We start from the raw sequence: 8,708 nt of genomic DNA, 5'->3' as shown, positions 1-8,708 counted from the left end.
GTTCTCTCTTTCTCCAACTGAATTGCACTTGAAGCCACGACGAAGGATGAGAAGTGGTTGCTAAGAAGGACCCTCCTGCAGCGAATCTGCTGTGAGAGGCTGCGCTGGCCCAGCCTGTCATTTCCTTCTCTAGGCTCAGTCCAGAGGTCGGCAAGGGGCAGCCTGTCCCTGCCTGCTCTTGTGGCTCGTGAATCAATAATGGATTTTACATTTCCAAATGGTTGAACAAATAAACAAATAACACTTCATGGCACTGAGAAGTTTCCATGTCCATAAGTAAAGATTTATGGGGGTGCAGTTATGCCCATCTCTTCACAGGCCACCTGCAGAAGGCTGCTGTCGTGCAGCCGTGGCAGAGTTGCATCTTTGAGACAAAGATCAGTGGCAAAGCTGAAAATACTGATTCCTGGCTCTTTAGGGAAACAGTTTCCAGTCCCTGGTTTAAGGGCTGTGCGGTAGGATCCCAGGATCTTGGTCAGATTGTTCCTCACTCAGGGCCTGCTGTGGCCTTCGCTAGTATGTCTGCAAAGTCTGTGTGCTATGGTGCCTCTCATGGGGGCATTGAGCTCTGTCGTGATAGATTTCAGGGTGTCTGCCTCATGGTCGTCTGTCTCACCAACAGAGACCCTGTGGCCATATTCAAACTAGCAGGAACAGTTGGTCTTTGGCAGCAGGGATACCTTAGAGCTGAGGTGTCACCCACCCTGAGGTGGTCCCATGACATCCACTGTCTGGGTTAAGGTTGGGGCAGGACTGGTGTCCTGAACTGCCGTGCGATGTGGATCATAATAGCTGGGGGTCGGGGGGAGAGGGGGTTGCTATTACTCCCCATATGGTGGGGGGTGCCTCACCCCCCCGCGATGTGGATCTAAGAGCCAATTACTCCCCCCTGCAATGTGTGTCCATTATTAGCAGTCTCTTTTGTTCAGGATATTAGGAACAATTTCACAGATTGTGTGTACACAGCCTGCGATCGGAGAACGAATATCATCCTCTGCACCTCCGGATATTAGGAACCATATCACACAACGGGTGTACACTTTTTCAGAGATTTGGGGTAATGTTGTCCTGTGTTTCCCTGAATATTCGGAGACATATCACAGGGTGACTGTACAACCACTACTGTCTTGACAGGAACATCATACTTTACCTACTGGAAATTAGGAGCAATATCACAGATTAGGTGTCAAGCCACTGTCATATTGGAAGTAATATCATGCTCTCCCCCACAAGTTATGAGGAACAATATCACAGGGGGGTGTCTACCTTCTCCGGTAGTGGGAGTAGTATCATCATCTCTTCCTTTAGATGACAGGAACAATATCACAGGGTAGGTGTATACCCTGTGTGTGTTTGGAAGCAATGTCATTCTCTCTTCTTTTAGGTTTTAGGATTCATATCACAGGCGGGGTGTACACCCCTTGTTATATTGGATGGAATCTCATTTTCTTTCAACGTGTGTCTTTAGAACAATATCCCATGGGGGCTGTCCATCCCTTCGATATTGGTACTAACACCATCTTCTCCTTTCCTGGATATAAGAAACAATATCACAGGAGGGGTGTACACCCCTTGCAATACTGGTAGTAATATCACCTCTCCCCTGTGGTTATTAAGGACAAAATCCCAGGGTGGCTGTATGGTTCCTACTTTATTGGGAGTAGTATCATCCACACACCCCCTGGAAAAGAGGAACCATATCACTGAAGAAGTGTCCACCCACTTCGATATTGTCAGCCATGTCATCTTCTTCCCACCTGGATATTAGGAACGATATCCTAGGTTTGGGGGCTGTGTACATCCACTGCGATATCGAAAGTAAAATCAGTCTCTTTCCTGCTGGATATTAGGAACTCTATCACAGGTGTGGGTGTGCACCTTCTGGGATATTGGGAGTACTATGAGCCTCCACCCTGCTGCATATTAGGAAAAATATACGGGGGGCAGGGTGGTTACAGCCCCTGCGATATTGAGAGCAATATTCTTCTCTTTCCCCTGTACATTAGGGTCTACATCACAGGGGTCTGTACACCTTCTGCGATATTAGGATTAATGTTGTCCTCTCCCCTACTGAATGTCAAAAACAGTATCACAGAAGGGTGTACACCCCCTGTGATATGGCCAGTAATATCATCGTCTCTACCTTTGGATACTAGGAATAACATCAGAGAGTGTGTGTACGCTCCCCTGCGATATTGGGCATAATGTTATCCTCTCTTTCCCTGGATATTAGGACCGATATCCCTGGTGGTGGTAGGTGGAGTACATTTAGAACAATATCACTGGATGGGTGTACACCCCCTTCGATATTGGGTGTAGTATCATCCTCACTTCCCTAGGATATTAAGAACAATATCACAGGAGGGGTGTACTGCCACAGCCCCTGCGTTATTGGGAGCAATAGCATCTTCTCCCCCTCTCAATATAAGGAACAATATCCCAGGGTGGGTGTACATCCCCTGTGATATTGGGCATAATGTCTTCATCTTCCAACATGGATATTGGGCGTAGTGTCACAGGGAGGTGTATGCCTTCTTCGATATTGGGAGCAATATCACCCTCTCCCCTCAGGATTGTAGGCAAAATATCAAAGGAGTTTTACAACTCATGCGATATGAGCAGTAATATCATCCTCTCCCCACCTAGATGTTAGGAACTGTATCACAGGCTACTGTACACTTCTTGCGATATTGGGAGTCATATCATCCTCTTCCATCATAGATATTAAGAACAATATTACAAAGGAGGTGTACACCCCCTGCCATATTGAGAGTAATATTATGCTCTCCTTTTTTGGGATATTAGGAACAATATCACAGGAGGTGTGTATAACCACTGCGATATTGGGATTAATATCATCCTCTCTCCCTGAATATAAGAAACAATACCACAGGAGGATGTACACACCCTGTGATATTGGGAGTCACATCATTTTCTCTCCTTCTGGGTATTCGGAACAATATCACAGTGGATATGTACAACCCCTGCGATATTGCCACGAGTATCATCGTCTCCCTCCCAGGATATAGGGAACAATATCACAAGGGGGTGTACATCCCCTGCAATACTGGGAGTAATATCTTCCTCTCCCCCGCTGGCTATTAGGAACAATGTCACAGAAGGGGTGTACACCCCCTGCTCTATTGGGAGTAATATCGTCCTCTCCGTCCCTGGATATTAGGAACAATATCACTAGGGAGGGTACACCTCCTGCAATATTGAGACTAATATCATCCTCTCGCCCCCTAGATATTAGGAATCATATCATAGGCGTGGTGTACACCCACTGCGAAATCGGAAGAAATAGCATCCTCTCCACCTTTGGATGTTAGGGACAATATCACGGGGGAGGTCTACGCAACCTGCCATATTGGGAGTCATATCATCCTCTCCCACCCAGTATATAAGGAACAAGATGACCGAGTGGATGTACACCTACTGTGATAGTTTCAATAATGTTATCCTCTACACCCTGGCTATCAGGAATAACATCATAGAGGGGTGTACACTTTCTTCGATATTGGGAGTGATATCATCCTCTCCCCGCCGGATATCAGGAACAAGTCTATTAATTATTAAAATTAATACATATAATAAAAATTAATAGTAATCATCGTTATTAATAATCACAGTAAAGATAGTAAAAATTAATACGGGTTAAAAATGTTAATGATTAGTCAAATAATGGTAATATCACTATTAATAATAAAATAATGATATCAGCAGTTAATATCACTTAAATCAATACTAAGAGATGCTGGTAATAAAATAATAATTAATATTAAGAACTAATAGGCCGGGCGCGGTGGCTCAAGCCTGTAATCCCAGCACTTTGGGCGGCCGAGACGGGCGGATCACAAGGTCAGGAGATCGAGACCATCCTGGCTAACCCGGTGAAACCCCGTCTCTACTAAAAAGTACAAAAAACCAGCCAGGCGAGGTGGCGGGCGCCTGTAGTCCCAGCTACTTGGGAGGCTGAGGCAGGAGAATGGCGTAAACCCGGGAGGCGGAGCTTGTAGTGAGCTGAGATCCGGCCACTGCACTCCAGCCTGGGCGACAGAGCGAGACTCCGTCTCAAAAAAAAAAAAAAAAAGAACTAATAATATTGTTAAATGATATTAATATTAATAATTAATTTTAAGCATGCATAATCATATATTTAACAAAAGTATGCATAATTAATAATGGTATCCTATTAATTAATATCATTGATAATTATCAAAATTGATCATTGATGTTTAATAATTAATCATATTATTACTCCTAATACCGCAGGGGGTGTACACCTACCTGTGATGTTGTTCCTAATAGCCAGGGACTGAGAGCATGATATTAATTTTAATATCACAGTAGGTGTACATTCACCCTGTGACACTGATACTAATATCTCGGTGGGCAGAGTATGACATGACTCCCAACAAAGCAATGAATGGACAGCCACCCAGTGATATTGCTCCTAATATTCATGGAAGAAGCATATGATATTACTCCCAATATCGCTGGGAGGGTACAGCCCTTCTGTGATATTGTTCCTAGTATCTGGAGGGGGAGAGGATGATAATAATTCCAGTATCGCAGGCTGTGTTCACCCGCCCTGTGATATTGTTATTAATATCCTGGAAGGGAGAGGATGATATGATTCCCCATAGAGCAGGAGGCGTACACCCAGCCTGGGATATTGTTCCCAATATCCATGGAGAGGAGAGGCTGATATTACTCCCAATATGGCAGGGGGTGTACATGCACCCTGTGATATTCTTCTTAATATCTCAAGGCCAAGAGGTTGATATTACTCCCAGTATCACAGACACTGTACACCCCCGTGTGATAGTCTTCCTGATATCCAGAAGGGGAGAAGATGGTATTAATCCCCATATCGCAGCAGGTGAACACCCACTCTGTGATATCTTTCAGAATTTGCAGGGGGAGAGAGGATAATTTCATTCCCAATATTGCAGAAGATGTACAAGCCCCACCCCGTGATATTGTCCTGAATATTCCAAGGCACAGAAGATGATGTTGCTCCCAATATCGCAGAAAGTGTACACCCCCCAGTGATGTTGTTCCCATGATCCAGGAGGGAAGAGGATGATATTACTTTTAATATCGCAGGGGGTGTACACGCCCCCGGTGATACTGTTCCTAATTTCCACCTGGGAGAGGATGATATTACTCCCAGTATCGCAGGGGTTATGAACGCTCCTTTGATATTGTTCCTAATATCCAGGCGGGGAGAAGATGATATTCCTCCCTATATTGCAGAGCATGTACACTCGTCTTTGATACTGCTCGTAATGTCTATGGGGGAAATGCTATTACTCACAAAATCGTAAACACGCTGTGTGTCCACCGTGGATCCTAATATCCAGGTAGGGAAATTACTCCCCAAGACGTGGGGGGTGTCCACTCCGCCTGTCACATTGTTTCCTATACCCAGGGAGGAGAGGATGATATCGCTACAAATATCGAAGAAGTGAACACGCCCCCTGTGATATGGTTCCTAATATCCACGTTGGGAGAGGATGATATTACTCTCAGTATCACAGGGGTTGTCCAACCCGCCTGAGATATTGTTCCTACTATCCAGAATAAGAGAGAATGATATTACTTCCAATAGTGCAGGGTGTGTTCCCTGCCATGTGATATTCTCAAGAGCTAAAGGAAGAGAAGATAATGTTATTCTTTGTACTGCAGTGGATGTACAGCCAACAGAGATATTGTGAGGGGGGTGAGGCAACCCCCGAGAGGTGGCTCGTAATAGCCACCCGCACCCCCTTGGCTATTAGGAGCCACCTCATAGGGGGGCGAGGCACCCCCGCGAGTTGGGGACTAATAGCCACCCACTCTCCCCCCCTGGCTATTAGGAGCCACCTCGTAGGGGGGTTAGGCACCCCCCGCGAGGTGGGGACTAATAGCCACCTCCTCTCCCCCCCTGGCTATTAGGAGCCACCTCGAAGGGTGGTGAGGCACCTCCAGCGAGGTGGAGACTAATAGCTACCCTCTCTCCCCCGCTGCCTATTAAGAGCCACCTTGCCCAACGTGGATATTGGGCATAGTGTCACAAGGGGGTGTTCGCCTTCTTCGATATTGGTAGCAATATCATCCCCTTCCCTCAGGATTGTAGGCAAAATATCGAAGGGGTTCTACAACTCATGCGATATGGGCAGTAATATCATCCCCTCCCCATCTAGATGTTAGAAACTATATCACAGGCGACTATTCACTTCTTGCGATATTGGCAGTCATATCATCCTCTCCCATCATGGATATTAAGAACAATATTACAAAGGAGGTGTACACCCCCTGCCATATTGAGAGAAATATTATGCTCTCCCCTTTGGGATATTAGGAACAATATCGCAGGAGGTGTGCACAACCACTGCGATATTGGGAGTAATATCATCCTCTCCCCCTGAATATAAGAAACAGTATCACAGGAGGATGTACACACCCTGCGACATTGGGAGTCATATCATTTTCTCTCTCTCTGGATATTCGGAACAATGTCACAGTGGGTGTGTACACCCCCTGCGATATTGCCACGAGTATCATCGTCTCCCTCCCAGGATATAGGGAACAATATCACAAGGGGGTGTACACCCCCTGCAATATTGGGAGTAATATCTTCCTCTCCCCCGCTGGCTATTAGGAGCAATGTCACAGAAGGGGTGTACACTCCCTGCTCTATTGGGAGTGATATCCTCCTCTACTTCCCTGGATATTAGGAACAATGTCCCTAGGGAGTGTACACCTCCTGCAATATTGAGACTAATATCATCCTCTTGCTCCCTGGATGTTAGGAACCGTATTGCAGGGGTGGTGTACATCCCCTGCGAAATCGGAAGAAATAGCATCCTCTCCACCTTTGGAACACTTGTTAACATAGCTTCGTATGTGGGGAGGACTCGAGTGATTAATCGAATGTTTCATCAGGTGTGGTTCTTCTGTTTCCCAGTTTTGACACAACATTTGGCAAAATTTCCAGGGACTCCTGTGGTCAGCTTCACGGTTTCACTCTGTCACTTTCTAATGCAGTATTCTTTGGGAGTCTTTCAAATTAAGCGCCATCATTTAAAAATAAGTTTTATAATATGCAGTTTCAGGTTAATTCTTTACCTTTGTGTCTCAGGCAGTGGCTCCCCACCTGTGAGTAGTCAGAAAGGTTCATGCAGTTTTCCAGGGCGACCTTTGCATTTACTGGAACTATTAAGAGCTCGTTCCTGCTTCGGGCGGCGATTGACACGCAGTACACGTGAGGCCGTGTGTGGCTTAGCGTCTTCTGCAGGCTTAGAGGTCACTTTCTGTTCTTCCCCAAGCCTGCTGCGCTGTGCCGAGTGTTCACTGCGGGCAACGGTCACGCTGTCTGGTACAGGCCACCGAGGCCACAGGGCAGGCTCCACGTAGGGGAGTCCGGCCTCCTCGCCGCCCTTCAGGGGGAGCAAAAAGCACAAGCCTGTGATCAGAGCTGTGCTAGCCCAGAAAGCCTCCAAACAGGTTTAATTTAGGAATCAGCTCCTACCAACTGCCCATGTTTAGGATGTGTTTGAGTTTTTGTGATTTTTCCTGCACTGAAGCTACTGGGCTGGCTTTGAGTCACTGTCATGGGACTTCAGGTTGCACCGAGGGGAAAGGATGGGGGTGGAGGGCTGCACAGAGGCTTGCAGCCGTGATAACGAAGGGCTTGTTGCCTCTTGGGACAGCGAGTTCAAACTCTTTGTAATTGTCAGCGTAAAGAGTGACCCGCTGAGGACAAGGCTGTAATTCAGGGTGGCATGGTTGATTGTCATGGTTGATAGCAGGTACCTGCCTCTAAAATGATGGTACCCGTAGTGCGGTTCCAGGAGGGCATCTCCTGCCAAACACACGTGCTCCTGGGCCCCTGCAGACAAGGTCGTGTTGCCAACCAGGCCTGCAGCTGTGGGTGCAGCGGGGTCTTCATGGCACTGAGCGCCTCCCTCGTTTGCTTGTGGGGCCCAGCCCTCCGTCCCTCCCAGTCCCCAGTGCGGCTCCTCCCAGGGTTCTCCCAGCCCCGTGCACACCTCCGTCTTCACAGCTTCTGTAGTTTTCTCTTGGGCGGCCCAGGTGGGCGCCTGGGCAGGGATCGTGTGTTAGTCTAGTTCTCTCCAGCCTTCCCTGGCTAGTGGCTCAGCAGGTCCCTTCAGATGAGTCAGCCAGCTGTGTACCTGCATGTTCAGGATACTTGTCAGGGGCCTTCCTCAGGTCAGAGCAAGACCGACGCTCACCTCCTCCATAGTACTTTGGAGCCCGTCCTGGAGAGACGCCAGCCACATCCAGAGGGGCCGCCCGGGTCCCCGTGGGCTGGTGGGAGTGACTTCTGAGCCACTTGAGGCCCCACTTTGTGTTCCTACACCCCACAAAGTCACTTAAAGCACGATGTTCTGGTGCCGTGTGCCTCTCGAGTGTGGCATACAAGCCTGGACGGGGATCTGAGCGGGCGCTGCCTTCCTCAGGCTGCACTTGTGTTTTAGGGCCCCTGGAACACTCGTGGCTGTGATTCTCGCCACTGTCTGGGCTTCCCTAGACGGTTTCACCCGCAGCCTGAGAGCCACATCGGCAGCCACCGAGGAGCCAGCAGGTGCGACGTTGGTCTCACTCAGTCCTTCTCGACTTTGGTGACAGAGGAGACAGCAAAACTTCAGCTGGGAGCCCCAGGCCTTCTCTGCTTGGGGTCGTGGGACTGAGATAGC

General features: G+C 47.9%; 1 pseudogene; it reads left to right on the top strand.

Annotated features, from left to right (window-relative positions):
• Positions 1 to 7,814: 7,814 nt before the first annotated feature.
• LOC144333567 (uncharacterized) lies at positions 7,815 to 8,489 on the top strand (annotated as a pseudogene).
• Positions 8,490 to 8,708: the final 219 nt, after the last annotated feature.

The sequence above is a fragment of the Macaca mulatta genome, chromosome 12 (assembly GCF_049350105.2).
Source record: "Macaca mulatta isolate MMU2019108-1 chromosome 12, T2T-MMU8v2.0, whole genome shotgun sequence".
NCBI classification, from domain to species: domain Eukaryota; kingdom Metazoa; phylum Chordata; class Mammalia; order Primates; family Cercopithecidae; genus Macaca; species Macaca mulatta.
Note: the sequence above shows the minus strand (reverse complement) of the source record. Positions and strands in the feature narration are given on the sequence as shown.